This window comes from Bos indicus x Bos taurus, chromosome 15 (genome assembly GCF_003369695.1).
Source record: "Bos indicus x Bos taurus breed Angus x Brahman F1 hybrid chromosome 15, Bos_hybrid_MaternalHap_v2.0, whole genome shotgun sequence".
In the NCBI taxonomy this organism is placed as follows: domain Eukaryota; kingdom Metazoa; phylum Chordata; class Mammalia; order Artiodactyla; family Bovidae; genus Bos; species Bos indicus x Bos taurus.
In genome coordinates, this window is record NC_040090.1 from 41,228,443 (window position 1) to 41,246,299 (window position 17,857).

Below are 17,857 nucleotides of genomic sequence, written 5' to 3' on the forward strand. Positions count from 1 at the left end.
TATATCTACAGACACATGTTTATATTTTGTAGAACCTTTTGTGGGCTTCCCTTGTGGCTCAGATGGTAAAGAATCTACCTGCAATGCAGGAGACCTGGGTTGGATCCCTGAGTTGGGAAGATCCACACTTCAGTATTCTTGCCTGGAGAATCCCCATGGACAGAGGAGCCTGGTGGGCTACATCACCTGTGATCGCAAAGAGTCGGACACGACTGAGTGACTAAGCACACATACACGCAGACCCTTTTGCACTATTACATCTGTTTTCTTAATAATCCCCCTAAGCTAGTTTTCTGGGTTTTTTTTGGTTTGTTTTTAGTGTTCTGTTAATGAGAATGTTGCCTCCCATCTCTGATCTTTACCACATTGTACAGTACTGCCTGCTTTCCCTTCCCTCTCTCATTTATGTAGGGAACATTTATCCAGTGTCCATTATGTGGCAGGCACTGTGCATACACAGTGAACAAAACAATCATCTCTGCCTTCAGAGGTTTGTGTTCTAAAGAAATATAGATAATAAACAAAATACACAAGTGAAAGACACATACACAAACAAAATACACAGGTGAATTACACACACGCATGTATATGTGTATATGTATATATACACATATATACTTTATTTTTAGCCACCCAATGAGGCTTATGGGATTTTAGTCCCCCCGACCAGGGACTGAATTGGGGCTGTTGGCAGTGAGAGCACAGAATCCTAACTAGGGAATTCCCTACATACCTTTAGATAGTGATAAAGTAGAAAAATCCAAAGCAGGAAGGTTTGTTTTTTGTTTTTGTTTTTGTTTGCCTCACTGAGAAAGTTGTTTTTGCTTCTGAGTAAAGATCTGAAGGACGTGGGGCATGTACCATGTGAGACTATGGAGGGGAAAACCTTCCTGGCTGAGGAAATAGGTCCGTCATGTGGGCATGTGCCTGGTGTGCTTGAGGAACAGCAAGGAGGCCAGTCTAACCAAAAGGAGTCATGGGAAGGGAAAGGAGGAAGAGAAAAGGCCAGAGATGTGGGGGAGGGCTTTAGGGGACAGCGAGCACCTCAGCTTTTACAGGTGATGATAGATGGAGAGATTTGGGTAAGTTTTAAATACAGAATTGGCATGATCTGGCCCAGACTTAAAGGAAAGAGAAGGACTCAAGGATGACTCCAAGTCTGGGGCCTGAGCAAATCAAAGAACTGACTTGCTATTAACCGAGATAAAGACTGTTAGAAAAACAGTCGTGCGTGGTGTATGCGTGTATCTGGAGAAGGAGAGATGGAGAACAAGCGGTCAGATTTGGACATTTATGTTTGATATCCATTTGAAGAGGTCAGAGGACAGACAAATATTTGAGTCTGAAGTTCAGGGGAGAGGTTGGGGTTAGGGATCTGTTTTGAGAATCATTAACACAGTGATGGCATTTAAAACCACAGAAGTGAATAAACTAAGTCAAGATCTTTTTTTGCTTTTACTTTGAAGATCTTTTCCCTAAACTGTGGCAGTACTTTAATTCATATCTTTAGATACTTTATTTTGCAACAGACTGAGTGTACTGAAAATGAAGAAGTGGCATTTTACGTCTGGCTAACTCCAACTCTGGGAAAAGGATGAGGTGAAGCAATCTTTTTGCAGTCACTTTCCATTGAAGTTAAGGGTTTTGTTAATTGGGTGAAGATAAAATAACATATATTTGACTATATTACTTCAGTTTAATGAATTTATCATTGTCTTAAGATGTATATAAGATAAATCAATTTTTAAAATATTCAAAGTATTATTGTGAGCATTATTTTATTGCTTTGCTAACATCATGCATTACAATTTTACGGCATTTCTTCAACTTTAGTAGATGTATGGTGCTATGTCAAAGTTTTTTTTTTAATAAAAGTATAATTGATTTACAATATTATGTTAGTTTCAGGTGTACAATACAGTGATGAAATATTTTTCAAAGTTGTTTGAAGTTTAAAATGTTTGATTATCTGTAACAATGAAAATTTCCTCCTATACTTGTGTACTAATTTTATTTCTCCTCTTGAATTACATACTTCTTTGTAAATTGAGTTAGTGGAATCTTTGTTTTTTTTAGATATATAAACAAAATTTTATACGTTTGAGGGATTTTCTGTTTGTTGTTTTGTGTAAACATTTTTCTTTAAAAAATCCTGTGGAGTTTTTGAATGTTAGTCTTCCTTTGCAGTTGCTTGTTTCAAAGCTTTGGGAATGCTGACATTTACCCATAAATCTGTTTTATCCTATTTAATATAGTGTTTCTATGATGTTCTTTAAAATATTTAGAATTTTAATCCACATGGAGTTTATTTTGATGTATAATGTAGAACTTCCTTTTTTTCCCTCCAAATGTTCATTCATGTATGCGAGCATTCCTCACTAAGTAATCCCGTTTTACACCCGTGTTTGGGAATATTAATTTACTATGTGTCACATCAGGGTTTTAGACATACACACATGTTTGTTCAGTCTCATTCCTTTCAGTTGATCTCAGCTTCTATTTTTGGCTCTGGTTTCAGTCCCAGCCTAGCAGTAGAAACGAACATTTTGCCCCCTGCAGGCTGCCTTGGTCCCACCGGACCTGAGAAGCCTGGGGCCGGGCCTAGAATCTGCCTTCCAAGCCCGCAGCCCGGGTGTGTGTGTTGGGGGTGTGTTGGGGGTGTGTTGCGGGGGTGGGGGTGGGGTGGCGGGCGCTATGTGTACCTCTGTCTCTGCAGGAAGATTTGGGGCCCTTTTGACCGGCCTCCTTCTGTTCAGGTCTCCTGGAGTCTCAGGTTTCCCCAGTCCCACGTCTCTAGTGCCTCTAAGAGCTGGGCCTGTACCCGGCTATCAGGTAGTAACTATCCCCTTCGGGCTCTCCCTTTAGCATCTTTCTTTCCAGTTCCGTGATGAGGTCACGTGGTTCTCGCCCTCTGCGCGGAATTCCGCGGCACCAGGCGCTGCGCCCGGATATGTTCTAGGAGCTGACTTTCCAGTCAGCAGCTTCCTGCGTTTTTTACCCCACTTCCTTGGCCGCCCCCCATCCTTCTCAGCACATCACGGACTGTACCCACTCCGAACAAGGAGCTCACTGTTGAAATGTTGAAGCAGACACCGTTCAAACATGAAAAATAAAATATTTTATTTATTCAGCAGACGCATACATACAGAACGTGTGCAAGATGCTATTGTCAGATGAGTCCCGGACTGAGTCGGGCCGGGTATTCTCGAACCAGCCAAGTTTGGTTGCCAAAGTGGAAATCAGGTTTGGGGGCATCTCAGGGAATGAGAAGACAGCCGGGAGAGGGGTCGGCCTGGAGTCGTCAGCGATGAGGAACAGGCTGGCGCGTGCGCCCCTTTGCTTACGGTCTCCCTTCAGTCAGCGAGCCGCCGTGGAGGAGGGTGTTCGGGAACCGCACCGTCTCGGGCCTGGCGCCGCTCAGCCCGACGCCGAGGCCTGTCGGGAGCCGGCGCCCTACGGCGCCCCCACCGCCGCCACGCCCGGCGCGCCCCTCCGCGCGGGAACGCCGCGCGCTCCCTGGTCTCGGCCGGGCTTCCCGGCGCGCCCAGGCGGGGGAGCTCGCGGGCAGGACATTCCGCGGTTGGCCGCGGCCCAGCCGGCCGCCTACGCCCGGGCGCGTCAGGGCTCCTCCCCAGGGCGCTCACCCGGAGCGCCCTCGAGGGCTGCGCCACGCGCTCAGGACCGTGCTGGTTATTTTTGTAGACACTGGCTGACAGTCTACGTCCAGAAAACCCAGTGATAATTGGGGAGTAAAACTTAAAATACAGGTGAGCCAAGCAGCGGTTGCAGCATTTCCGTGAAAAAAAAAAAAAAAACAAAAAAAAAACCCCGAAAAGCACAGGCGCCTTCCAATGCCTGGGCCCCGGGACCCGCCAGGGCAGGACCCACTGTCTTAGAAGGGACATTGGGGGTTCAGCCTTGCAGCAGGGATAGGAGACCCCTGGGATGGAAGACCCCCTTTAACGTGTTCCTGGACCTGTAGGGGCGTTTACTGTCTCTGGAGAACATAGAACAACAACAAAGTCCCTGAATTCAGTATTTCTTTTAAATTAATCTGTACTTATTTATTTGTATTTATTAATCACAAACCTATCAACAGATGAAAAAGAATGTTCACGTCATACACTATGTATGTAGCAGATGCAGCAGGAGTTTTTAATCTAGGGGTACAGGGCCAAGTAAGCTTGTCTAGGATTTAAAGAGTCCGTGACAACCCTGAAATTGTTTCCAATTTGGGGGGTGATGTGCCTTTTTCTAGTAAGAAATTCGGTAGCTTTTATGATGACCAATGTACATAACCTTAATTTGGTTATGAACAGCTTAACATTCAGTGGGTTTCTAGATTCAGATCTCTCGGCACTAACATGGAGGTTCCCCTGAGGAGCGACCCGAGGCCCACGAATCTGGACCCCAGTGGAAGTGTTTGGTTCTCCAGTGAGGGTCATTACAGCCTGGACTTGACTTTCTCTCCTTACAGAAGCCCCTTCCACCACCCCCCAAAACGCCTCAGGGGCACAGTTGGTTTCGTTTTAAAGACAAATTAGGTTCACGTAGATCTACTTCTGCATTTCTCTGTGCTTAAATAGAAATAAGTCTCTGGTGGGTTTTTTTTTCCTGGATTAGTCATGCAAACGCTCTATGCCTCACTTACCACTGGGTTTCAACCTCTGGGGCAGCCCTCTGTGCAGGCGAGGCCCAGGACCCCTCCTCCATGCAGGGGAGTCTCTGGGGAAACTTGGGTGCTGACTTCACTGGGCTGGGATTTTCCTCAGCCAGTGTGCCCAGGGAGTTAAAACGTGCTCCTTTTAAGGAAGAAAGAATACAAGATTTTTTTTTTTTAATTGTAAAGGGAAAAAAGAAAGATTACAAAACCACCCACAATGCCACTAATAGGCCTAACACAGTAATTTATTTTGTTTTAAACATCAGCTCTCCTGTGTGCACACATTTGCATTGCTGTAATTATAGCAGCACAGTAATTACATATTGAGAACTGTTCTATTTCACAGTCTGCTACTTTTAACACACTATAGACATTTTACTGTCTTCATAATTAGTGTTTTTAATGGCTGTATACTTTTCCACCCCGCAAACATATGTCACATCTCCCTTTGTTGTACATTTTCATGGGTTTTAAGTTATTGAGGGTCTGTGTGTGGTGGGGTGGGGCGAGGGGCGGTGGTTATGCCATGAACTTGTGTTCAAGAGTTTGTGCTGAGGTCTTTTTTCTCCAGCCAATTTCTGGTGTCATGATGAACTCTTGAGCTCCAAAGAAGCCAGCCTTCCTTTCTTCCTTCCCTCTTTCCTTCCTCTCGCAAATATTTAGTGAATGTCTACTACCTGCCAGGCACTGGTCCAGGCACTGAGGATAGAGAAGTGAATAAAGTCTGTGCTACTGTGAAGCTTCTAGTTAGGGAGACATACAATAAACATATATATTAAATATTATGTATTATGTATTATATTGTCTGATAATCATAAGTGCAACAGAGGGAAATGAAGCCAGGTGAGGGAGATTAGGTGTACTGTTTTTATGTAGAGTAGTTGGGGAAGATTTTTTTCTGATGTAACATTTGAGCAGAGATACGAAGGAGGTGAAAGAGCAGCCGTTTTGCAAATCTGGAGAGGGGGCTTTCATGGCAGAAGAAACACCAGAGCAAAGACTTTGAGGCAGGGGCATGTGCTTGGCATGTGGGAAAAAGCCTGTGTGACGGAAGTGGAGTAAGTGGGAAATGAAGGGGACGCAAGCAGAGTGGTGGATTGTATCACATACTGTGATAGTGGAGCCATTGGAGGGTTTTGAGGAGAGGAATGAGATGCTCTGATTTAGCTTTTAAAAGAATCAATTTGATTGTCAAACTGTCAGAGTTTGGAGGTTGTTAATAATTCAGGCAAGAGATAATACGGTGCTTCGAACCAGGGTGCAGTGGTAAAGGTGGTACAGATAGCCTGGGCATGGATCCAGCAGCATTTGTTGATGGTTTGAATGTGAAGTTTGAAAGGAAGAGTCAGTGATGGCTTAAAGTTTTAGAAAGAATGGAACTGCCATATTTAAAAAATTTTATTGTTTGTTCTTCTGTTTGTGTTTTATAGAGGGAGTCAGAGAATTAGGAACTTAGTTTTGGACATGTTAAATCTGAGATGCCTCTTAGAAAGCTAAATGAATACATCAAGTAGGCAATGGAATTTAAGAAATTGCAGCTTAAGGGACAAGTCAGCTGATTTTGGAGATGTCAGTGAACTCCATATTTAAAGCGTGGGAAGCCATGAGAGAGCCAGCCCAGATCTCTCTCCTTAGTCATTTATCCAGTTGTCTACTTGACATCTCCACTTAAAAGTTTAAAAGACAACCCAAGGTCAGTGTGTCCACACACAAACATCTAATCTTACCCCCTGTACTGCTCTACACACAGCCTCCCCTGCCTCAGTTGATGAGGGTGGTCTTCTTCCATTGCTCAGACTAAATAAAGCCTGAGAGTCATCTTTTCTTTTTCTCTCACCTCCTGCCTCCAACCAGGAAATCCCTACGGCTCTGTCTTCAGAATATACCCAGAGTCAAATCCGTACGCTGCTCACGACCTGCACTGCTCCCATCCTGGTCAGAGGCACTCTTAGTTATTTCTTGCCTGGGTTACTGCAGTAGCTCCTACAATTTGCTCTGCTTCTAAATCCACCCCCACCTCCAGGAGTCTGTTCTCCATTCAGAAGCCAGAGGAATTCTTTTCAAATATGTCATAGCAAGTCCCTCTGCTCAAGACCCTCTGACAAAGTCTTGTGTGATCTGACCTAGAGGACTGCACCTCTGGCTCCTACTGTTCTCGTCATCATTCACTTTGCTCCAGCAACAGGGTCTTCTTGTCGTTCCTCAGTCATGTCAGACACACCCTGCCTCAGTTCTCTCTACTTAGAACATCCTTCTCTCAGCTATTCTCCTTGTCTTCTTTCCCCACTTTCTTAAGATTTTGCTCAGTTCACTTAGCTCACTTTCTCAGTGGGACAGCTCCTGGCAGCATCTTTCACCCTGCGCTCTTATGCTGGTTTCCTTGCTTTTTTTCCTTTATCTAACTTTTTATAGTATAACATATGATATAACATATTTATTCAAATGTTATATTTATTCATATTTATTCAAAAATGAGCCCTTGCAGAACACTGATATTTGTTTTGTCTTTTTTAATTTATTGATGTGTCCCAAGGAGCCAGAGCAATACCTGGAACATAGTGGATGCTCAATACATATTTAAAATTTTATTTATTTGTTTATTTGGCTGCACTGGGTCTTAGTTGTGGCTTGCAAACTTTTAGTTGTGGTATGTGGGCTCTAATTCCTTGATCAGGGATTGAATCTGGGCCCCCTGCATCGGGAGCATGAAGTTTTAGCCAGTGGACCACCAGGGAAGTCCCTCAATACATGTTTGTTGAATGAATCAATGGTTGAATTTAGAACATAATGAAATGAGTCAGATGGTTTCCAAGGCAGACTGTGATGGTAAAGCTGAAGTGGAGTGATGGAAGATGCCAAGAACAGGTATAGGGATAATGCTGAGACTCTTTCTGGGCTGGGTGCAGGGTACAGGTAAGAGATTGTGAGGACCTGAATCAAGACAGGGAATGGAAGCATATTTTTAAAGTGACAGACTTAAAAAACTGAAATTTACAGAAACCAGGTAGTTATTTGTTCATTCATTCATTCGCTCAGTCTTTCATAAAATGCTTTCTCCTGCAACATGGAAAATGTGGAGAAAAGCAATGCTGTGTCCTGCCAGAGCTTTCCTGAGTTAAAAGGTGAAGTGTCCAAATAAATGAAAGAGCTAGTGTATTCCTTGAGGAGGGCATTTGTCTCAGTCTCATGGGTTATCAACACTTACATGAGCTGCCAAACACCTCATAGGTGGGAAAAATGAAAGCAGAATGAACTGAACTGGCTGGTTCTCCTCTGGCAAATCTGCTTGCTTTTTTTGCTGCCGGGGACGTCTGGGCCTGCCTTAAGTCAAGGAGGCACAAATACAGGATCAGAACTCCAAAGTTTCCCAAACATCTGTTCAGGTAAGCTGTGTAGGCTGAGACCCTGCTTACTGCTCCCCACCCTGCCCCCTGGGAACTGTCTGCAGCAGGTCAACTCCTGGGGCAGGACATGTTGACCAGTGGAAGCAGTGCTGAGACCAATTTTGAGACTGAGCAGGATTTTCAAACGTCCAAGTCCCTGAAAGGACTGATATGGATGGGGACTAGGCTTTGGCCTGCAGGGGCTACACTCAGACAGATACCCCGGGGCCCTGGAGTCAGAGCCAGCTGGAAACATAAACCATGTCACAGTTTCATATTTTACAGTCCTGAGTGTGTCCATGTGTGCATAACTTGCCACGTTGATTTAGACCTTCAAGGCAAGCAAAGATTTGGATCCAGGACAGCATGACACAGGAGTCTGGCCCACTCATCTTTGATCTGGTCTGCATCCTCCTCCACTTGGGATCTGGCATCATAGAAATCATCCCATTTTGTAGCAGCTGTCTTTTTACAGAAAGGAGATTGAATTAGACTAAGAGGCTCAGTTCAGTTCAGTTCAGTTCATTTCAGTCGCTCAGTCATGTCTGACTCTTTGCAACCCCATGAATTGCAGCACGTCAGGCCTCCCTGTCCATCACCAACTCCTGGAGCCTACCCAAACTCATGTCCATTGAGTCGGTGATGCCATCTAACCATCTCATCCTCTGTTGTCCCCTTCTCCTCCTGCCCTCAGTCTTTCCCAGCATCAGGGTCTTTTCAAATGAGTAAGCTCTTCGCATCAGGTGACCAAAGTATTGGAGTTTCAGCTTCAACATCAGTCCTTCCAATGAACACCCAGGACTGATATCCTTTAGGATGGACTGGTTGGATCTCCTTGCAGTCCAAGGGACTTTCAAGAGTCTTTTCCAACACCACAGTTCAAAAGCATCAATTCTTCGACGCTTAGCTTTCTTTATAGTCCAACTCTCATATCCACACACGACTACTGGAAAAACCATAGCCTTGACCAGACGGACTTTTGTTGGCAAAGTAATGTCTCTGCTTTTTAATATGCTGTCTAACTGTTCACTTTTACATTTGACTTTACTTGAATTCTTAAAATGAGCAGGAATTATTTTTGTTATTTAAAGCTTTGGTTTTATCAAACCACCTGACTTGCCTCTTGAGAAATCTGTGTGCAGATCATGAAGCAACAGTTAGAACTGGACATGGAACACCAGACTGGTTCCAAATAGGAAAAGGAGTACATCAAGACTGTATATTGTCACCGTGCTTATTTAACTTATATGCAGAGTACATCATGAAAAATTCTGGGCTGGATGAAGCACAAGCTGGAATCAAGATTGCTGGGAGAAATATCAGTAACCTCAGATATGCGGATGAGACCACCCTTATGGAAGAAAGTGAAGAACTAAAGAGCCTCTTGATGAAAGTGAAAGATGAGAGTGAAAAAGTTGGCTTAAAGCTCAACATTCAGAAACTAAGATCATGGCATCCGGTCCCATCACTTCATGGCTAATAGGTGGGAAAACAATGGAAATAGTGTCAGACTTTATTTTTTTGGGCTCCAAAATCACTGTAGATGGTGATTGCAGCCATGAAATTAAAAGACTCTTGCTCTTTGGAAGAAAAGTTATGACCAATCTAAACAGCATATTAAAAAGCAGAGACATTACTTTGCCAACAAAGGTCCGTCTGGTCAAGGCTATGGTTTTTCCAGTAGTCACGTATGGATGTGAGAGTTGGACTGTGAAGAAAGCTGAGTGCCGAAGAATCGATGCTTTTGAACTGTAGTGTTGGAGAAGACTCTTGAGAGTCCCTTGGACTGCAAGGAGATCCAACCAGTCCATCCTAAAGGAAATCAGTCCTGGGTGTTCATTGGAAGGACTGATATTGAAGCTGAAACTCCAATACTTTGGCCACCTGATGTGAAGAGATGACTCATTTGAAAAGACCCTGATGTTGGAAAGATTGAAGGCGGGAAGAGAAGGAGACGATGGAGGATGAAATGGTTGGATGGCACTACCAACTCAATCGGCATGAGTTTGAGTAAACTCCAGGAGTTGGTGATGGACAGGGAGTCCTGACGTACTGCAATTCATGGGGTTGTAAAGAGTGGGACACGAATGAGTGACTGAACTGAACTGATAGTTGATTTACAATGTTGTGTTAATTTCTACCATACAGCAGAGTGACTCAGTTATACATATATATGTATATTCTTTTCCATTATGGTTTATCACAGCATATTGAACGTAGTTTTCTGTGCTGTACAGTAGAATCTTGTTGTTTATCCATTCTATATGTAACAGTTTACATCTACTAATTCCAAACTCCCAGTCCAACCCTCCCTCCCTCCCCGCCTACCCTCTCCTTTGGCAACCACAAGTCTGTCTTCTATATCTGTGAGCCTATTTCTGTTTTGTAGATAGGTTCATATTTTAGATTCCACATAGAAGTGGTATCATATGGTATTTGTCTTTCTCTTTCTGACCTAATTTCATGTAGAATGATAATATCTAGACACACACAGGTGAGGTTGAAGGGATTGAGGAACAGGCCAAGACCAGAACCCGGGTCTCCTAAGATGAGAGGAGTCTAGGCTCCAGGGTGAGGCGATTTGAAGAGCAAGTGGGCCTTCCCCCGGCTCAGCCCCTGCCTCCACCCGCAGCTGCCCTCCTGATGGAGGAGCTGAATCCCTATTCCAAGATCAGCCCAGCACTGGGTTCAGGGTGGCACTGGGTGGGTGCTGTCACAGGCATTGTCCTCCTGTTGCTCCTCATTGTGGTACTGCTGCGCCTGTTTGCCTGGCGCTGGTGGAGACAAAAAGACAGGGGCAACAAAAAAGAGAAGAAATGCCCAAAATGGCATTATTTCATTTTTTTTTCCAGTGGATGAGTAGTATCCCATTGTGTATATATACCAAGTCTTCTTTATCCATCAATGGACATTTAAGTTGTTTCCATGTCTTGGCTATTGTAAGTGCTACTATGAACATAAGGGTGCATGTATCTTTTTGAATTATAGTTTTCTCCAGATATGTGTCCAGAAGTGGGATTTCTGGATCATATGGCAACTCAATTTTTAGTTTTCTGAATAACTTCCATACTGTTCTCCATAGTGGCTGCACCAATTTACATTCCCACCAGTAGTGTGGGAGGGATCCCTTTTTTCTACATCCTCTCCAGCATTTATTATTTGGAGACATTAATGGTGGCTCCTGTGCCTGGTGAAGGTGGTATCTTGTAGTTTTCATTTGCATTTCTCTAATGATTAGCAGTGTTGAGCATTTTTTCATGTGCCTACTGTCCATTTATATATATATATTTTTTGAGAAATAGCTACTTAGGTCTTCTACCCATTTTTTGGTTGGGTTGTTTGCTTTTTGTTATTGAGTTGTATGAGCTGTTTGTATATTTTGGAGATTAAGTCTTTGTTGGTTGCATCATTTATAAATATTTTCTCCTAGTCCATAGATTGTCCTTTCATTTTTTTTTAATGGTTTCCTATCAAAAAAGCAAGAGAGTTCTAGAAAAACATCTATTTCTGCTTTATTGACTATGCCAACGCCTTTGACTGTGTGGATCACAATAAACTGTGGAAAATTCTGAAAGATATGGAAATACCAGACCACCTGACCTGCCTCTTGAGAAACCTATATGCAGGTCAGGAAGCAACAGTTAGAACTGGACATGGAACAACAGACTGGTTCCAAATAAGAAAAGGAGTACATCAAGACTGTATATTGTCACCCTGCTTATTTAAATTCTATGCAGATTACATCATGAGAAACGCTGGGCTGGAAGAAGCACAAGCTGGAATCAAGATTGCCAGGAGAAATATCAATAACCTCAGATATGCAGATGACACCACCCTTATGGCAGAAAGTGAAGAGGAACTCAAAAGCCTCTTGATGAAAGTGAGAGAGGAGAGTGAAAAAGTTGGCTTAAAGCTCAACATTCAGAAAACTAAGATCATGGCATCTGGTCCCATCACTTCATGCGTGGGAAATAGATGGGGAAACAATGGAAACAGTGTCAGACTTTATTTTTTGGGGCTCCAAAATCACTGCAGATGGTGATTGCAGCTATGAAATTAAAAGACGCTTACTCCTTGGAAGGAAAGTTATGACCAACCTAGATAGTATATTGAAAAGCAGAGATACTACTTTGCCAATAAAGGTCCGTCTAGTCAAGGCTATGGTTTTTACTGTGGTCATGTATGGATGTGAGAGTTGGACTGTGAAGAAAGCTGAGCGCTGAAGAATTGATGCTTTTGAACTGTGGTGTTGGAGAAGACTCTTGAGAGTCCCTTGGACTGCAAGAAGATCCAACCAGTCCATCCTAAAGGAGATCAGTCCTGAGTGTTCATTGGAAGGACTGATATTGAAGCTGAAACTCCAATACTTTGGCCACCTCATGCAGAGAGTTGATGTATTGGAAAAGACCCTGATGCTGGGAGGATTATGGGCAGGAGGAAAAGGGGATGACAGAGAATGAGATGGCTGGATGGCATCACCAACTCGATGGACATGAATTTGAGTGAACTCTGGGAGTTGGTGATGGACAGGGAGGCCTGGTGTGCTGTGATTCATGGGGTCATAGAGAGTCGGACACGACTGAGCGACTGAACTGAACTGAACTTGCTATGCAAAGGAGCTTCCTTCATACCTCAGTTGGTAAAGAATCCTCCTGCAATGCGGGAGACCCCGATTTGAATCCTGGGTCAGGAAGATCCCCTGGAGAAGGGATAGGCTACCCACTGCAGTATTCTTGGTCTTCCCTTGTGGCTCAACTGGTAAGGAATCTGCCTGCAATGTGGGAGACCTTGGTTTGATCCCTGGGTAGGGAAGATCCCCTGTAGAAGGGAAAGGCTACCCTCTCCAGTATTCTGGCCTGGAGAATTCCATGGGCTGTAGTTGGACATGACTGAGCAACTTTCACTTGCTATACAAAAGCTTGTGATTTTTGACTAGGTCTCATTTTTTAATTTTTTACTTTTATTTCTATTACGTTAGGAGACTGACCTAAAAAAACACTGGTATGATTTATGTCAGAATGTTTCACCCGTGTTCTCTTTTAAGAGTTTTATGGTATCACGTCTTATGTTTAAGTTGTTAAGCCATTTTGAGTTTATTTTGTGTATGGTGTAAGGGTGTGTTCTAAATTCACTGATTGACGTGCAGCTGTCCAGCTTTCCCAACATCACTTGCTGAAGAGACTATCTTTTTGCCATTGTATATTCTTACCTCCTTTGTCAATGATTGACTGTTGGTATGTGGGGGGAAATGAGTTTTGATATTGTAGACTTTCTCAATTATTTGAGCTCCTTCTGAATTAAATGCCAAAAATCACATAGTAATTTCCTATCAAAATTATTTTTAACAATCTGTCAGCTGACACCTCAGTTTTCAGTTTTGTTGAAAGCAAAAGAGTTGGAAAGCACCTAACTTTCAAAGGAACCATTACCCACTTAGCTTCACTCACTTAATTCCTGGGAAACATACCAAGAAAGGCTTTATCAATACTTAACAAATTAATAATAATATTACTTATATATTTTATTCTTCAGACAGAGGCATTTTATTTGACCCCAAATCCTCAGAAAAAATTGGGAACATAAAAAATTAATTATAATATACCTTGCAATACAGCTCCCCCTTGAACAACATGAGTTTGAACTGTGTGGGTCCAGTTAGAGGCAGAATTTTTAAATAAATATATTGGAAATTTTTTGATATTTGTGATAATTTGAGAAAACTCTCAGACAAAACACATAGCCTAAAAATAGTGAAACATTTTTAAAAAGCTTGGTATGTCATGAATGCATAAAATATATCTAGTTACTAGTCTGTTTTACCATTTATTACCATAACATTTACACGGATCTATTATAAAAAGTTAAAATTTATCAAAACTTAGGTACACAAACAGAGACCATCCATGGCGCCATTGGAAGGCCAGAGAGATGTAAATGAACATGAAGATGTGGTATTAAATCATAGCTGCATAAATTAGCTGTGGTACATACTGTACTGCTGTAATAATTTCATAGCCACATCCTGTTGCTATTGCAGTGAGCTCAAGTGTTGTCTGCTTAAAAGGCTTTATGAGGCTAATCATCGCCACATGAGCAGTTACTTAACTGCTTTTTCCAGTAAATAGCATATTACAGTAAGAAATGATCTGTCGTGGTTCTTACGTATTTTTCATTGAGTTTAAAGCAGTACCGTAAACCTTAAGTAACACTGTAGGACCCATACAAAGTGTTGCTAGTGATGTTGGAAGTGCTCCCAAGAAGCAGAGAAAAGTTACGACATTATAAGAAAAAGTTGAATTGCTCGATATGTACTGTAAATTGAAATCTGTAGCTGTGGTTGCCCACCATTTCAAGACAGAGTCCAGCGTAAGGACCATTGCAAAAAGAAAGAAGAGGCAAAGTAATGTCTCTGCTTTTTAATATGCTGTTTGGTTTGGTCATAGCTTTTCTTCCAAGGAGCAAGCATCTTTTCATTTCATGGCTGTAGTCACCATCTGCAGTGATTTTGGAGCCCCCCGAAAAAAGTCTCTCACTGTTTCCATTATTTCCCTAACTATTTGCCATGAAGTAAAGGGACCAGATGCCATGACCTTCGTTTTTTGAATGTTGAGTTTTAAGCCAGCTTTTTCACTCTCCTCTTTCACTTCCATCAAGAGGCTTTTTAGTTCTTTTTCGCTTTCTGCCCATAAGGGTGGTGTCATCTGCACATCTGAGGTTATTGATATTTCTCCTGGCAATCTTGATTCCAGCTTGTGCTTCTTCCAGCCCAGCGTTTCTCATGATGTACTCTGCATATAAGTTAAATAAGCAGGGTGACAACATACAGCCTTGACGTACTCCTTTCCTAATTTGGGACCAGTCCGTTGTTCCATGTCCGGTTCTAACTGTTGCTTCTTGACCTGCATACAGATTTCTCAGGAGGCAGGTAAGGTGGTCTGGTATTCCCATCTCTTTAAAAATTTTCCCCAGTTTGTTGTGATCTACACAATCAAAGCCTTGGGAGTATAATAAAGCAGAAATAGATGTTTTTCTGGTATTCTCTTGCTTTTTCAATGATCCAGCGGATGTTGGCAATTTGATCTATGGTTCCTCTGCCTTTTCTAAATCCAGCTTGAGCATCTGGAAGTTCACGGTTTACATACTGTTGAAGCCTAGCTTGGAGAATTTTGAGCATTACTTTACTAATGTGTGAGATGAGTGCAATTGTGTGGTAGTTTGAACATTCTTTGGCATTGCCTTTCTTTGGGACTGGAATGAAAACTGACCTTTTCCAGTCCTGTGGCCACTGCTGAGTTTTCCAAATTTGCTGGCATATTGAGTGCCACAGTTTCACAGCATCATCTTTTAGGATTTGAAATAGCTCAACTGGAATTCTATCACCTCCACTAGCTTTGTTCATAGTGATGCTTCTTAAGGCCCACTTGACTTCACATTCCAGGATGTCTGGCTCTAGGTGAGTGATCACACCATTATGATTATCTGGGTCATGAAGATCTTTTTTGTACAGTTCTGCTGTGTATTCTTGCCACCTCTTCTTAATATCTTCTGCTTCTGTTATGTCCATACCATTTCTGTCCTTTATTTAGCCCATCTTTGCATGAAATGTTCCCTTGATATCTCTAATTTTCTTGAGAAATCTCTAGTCTTTCCCATTCTGTTGTTTTCCTCTATGTCTTTGCACTGATCACTGAGGAAGGCTTTCTTATCCCTCATTGCTATTCTTTTGAATTCTGCATTCAGATGGGTATATTTTTCCTCTTCTCCTTTGCCTTTAACTTCTCTTCTTTTCTCAGCTATTTGTAAGGCCTCCTCAGACAACCATTTTGCCTTTTTGCATTTCTTTTTCTTGGGAATGGTCTTGATCACTGTCTCCTGTGCAGTGTTACAAACCTCCATCCCTAGTTCTTCAGGCACTCTGTCTATCAGATCTAATTCCTTGAATCTATTTGTCACTTCCACAGTATACTTGTAAGGGATTTGATTTATGTTATACCTGAATGGTCTAGTGGTTTTCCATACTTTGTTCAATTTAAGTCTGAATTTGGCAATCAGGAGTTCATGATCTGAGCCACAGTCAGCTCCTGGTCTTGTTTTTGCTGACTGTATAGAGCTTCTCTACCTTTGGCTGCAAAGAATATAATCAGTCTGATTTCAGTGTTGACCATCTGGTGATATCCATGTGTAGAGTCTTCTCTTGTGTTGTTGGAAGAGGGTGCTTTCTATGATTCGTGCGTTCTCTTGGCAAAACTCTGTTATGCTTTGCCCTGCTTCATTTTGTACTCCCAAGGCCACATTGCCTGTTACTCCAGGTGTTTCTTGACTTCCTACTTTTGCATTCTAGTCCCCTATGATGAAAAGAACATCTTTTTTGGGTGTTAGTTCTAGAAGATCTTGTAGGTCTTCATAGAACTGTTCGACTTCAAGCTTCTTCAGCGTTACTGGTTGGGGCACTTGGATTACTGTGATATTGAATAGCTTGTCTTGGAAACAAGCAGAGATGTTCTGTCATTTTTGAGATTTCACTGAAGTACTGCATTTCAGACTCTTTTGTTGACTATGAGGGCTATTCCATTTCTTCTAAGGGATTCTTGCCCACAGTAGTGGATATAATGGTCATCTGAATTAAATTTGCCCATTCCAGTCCATATTAATTCACTGATTCAGACAGAATGAAAATCCACAATCACAGAAAACTAATCAAACTGATCATATGAACCACAGCCTTGTCTAACCCAATGAAACTATGAGCCCTGCCATGTAGGGCTGCCAAAGATGGAGAGGTCATGGTGGAGCGTTCTGACAAAACGTGGTCCACTGGAGAAGGGAATGGCAAATCACTTCAGTATTCTTGCCTTGAGAACCCCATGAACAGTATGAAAAGGCAAAAAGATATGACACTGAAAGATGAACTGCCCCGGTTGGTAGGTGCCCAATATGCTACTATAGATCAGTGGAGAAATAACTCCAGAAAGAATGAAGAGATGGAGCCAAAGCAAAAACAATGCCCTGGTGTGTATGTGACTGGTGATGGAAGTAAAGCCTGATGCTGTAAAGAACAATATTACATAGGAACCTGGAATGTTAGGTCTATGAATCAAGGTAAATTAGAAGTGGTGAAGCAGGAGATGGCAAGAGTGAAGCCTACTCTGGGTGACCTCTTTAAAGAGATGACTTTTTTAGGTATCTAAGCTCTTTAAAGAGATGACTTTTTTAGGTGTCTGACTCTCTTAGGATGCGTGGGTGATGCACTTTTTTTTTTTTCTTCATAAAGAGAAGAACAGTTGTGAAAGCTGTAGTGGGGATAGACAATAGGCATGATAGTGTACATGGAAGGTGCATCCTTACATCAATTTGAGGCAACAATGCATATGGAAGCCAAGATCAGATCAGATCAGTCGCTCAGTCGTGTCCAACTCTTTGCAACCCCATGAATCGCAGCACGCCAGGCCTCCCTGTCCATCACCAACTCCCAGAGTTCACTCAGACTCACGTCCATCCAGTCAGTGATGCCATCCAGCCATCTCATCCTCTGTCGTCCCCTTCTCCTCCTGCCCCCAATCCCTCCCAGCATCAGAGTCTTTTCCAATGAGTCAACTCTTCACATGAGGTGGCCAAAGTACTGGAGTTTCAGCTTTAGCATCATTCCTTCCAAAGAAATCCCAGGGCTGATCTCCTTCAGAATGGACTGGTTGGATCTCCTCGCAGTCCAAGGGACTCTCAAGAGTCTTCTCCAACACCACAGTTCAAAAGACATCAATTCTTCGGCGCTCAGCCTTCTTCACAGTCCAACTCTCACATCCATACATGACCA

At 42.6% G+C, this 17,857-nt stretch overlaps 1 protein-coding gene across 1 annotated transcript in view; it reads left to right on the plus strand.

Moving 5' to 3' along the window:
- The first annotated feature begins 1,441 nt into the window (after positions 1 to 1,441).
- SWAP70 (switching B cell complex subunit SWAP70) overlaps positions 1,442 to 17,857 on the plus strand; it is a 150,141-nt gene continuing 133,725 nt past the window's right edge. Inside the window, exon 1 of the mRNA XM_027563251.1 lies at positions 1,442 to 1,599. The gene's annotated coding sequence lies outside the window, so the exon portion shown is untranslated. The remainder of the gene's footprint in view (positions 1,600 to 17,857) is intronic.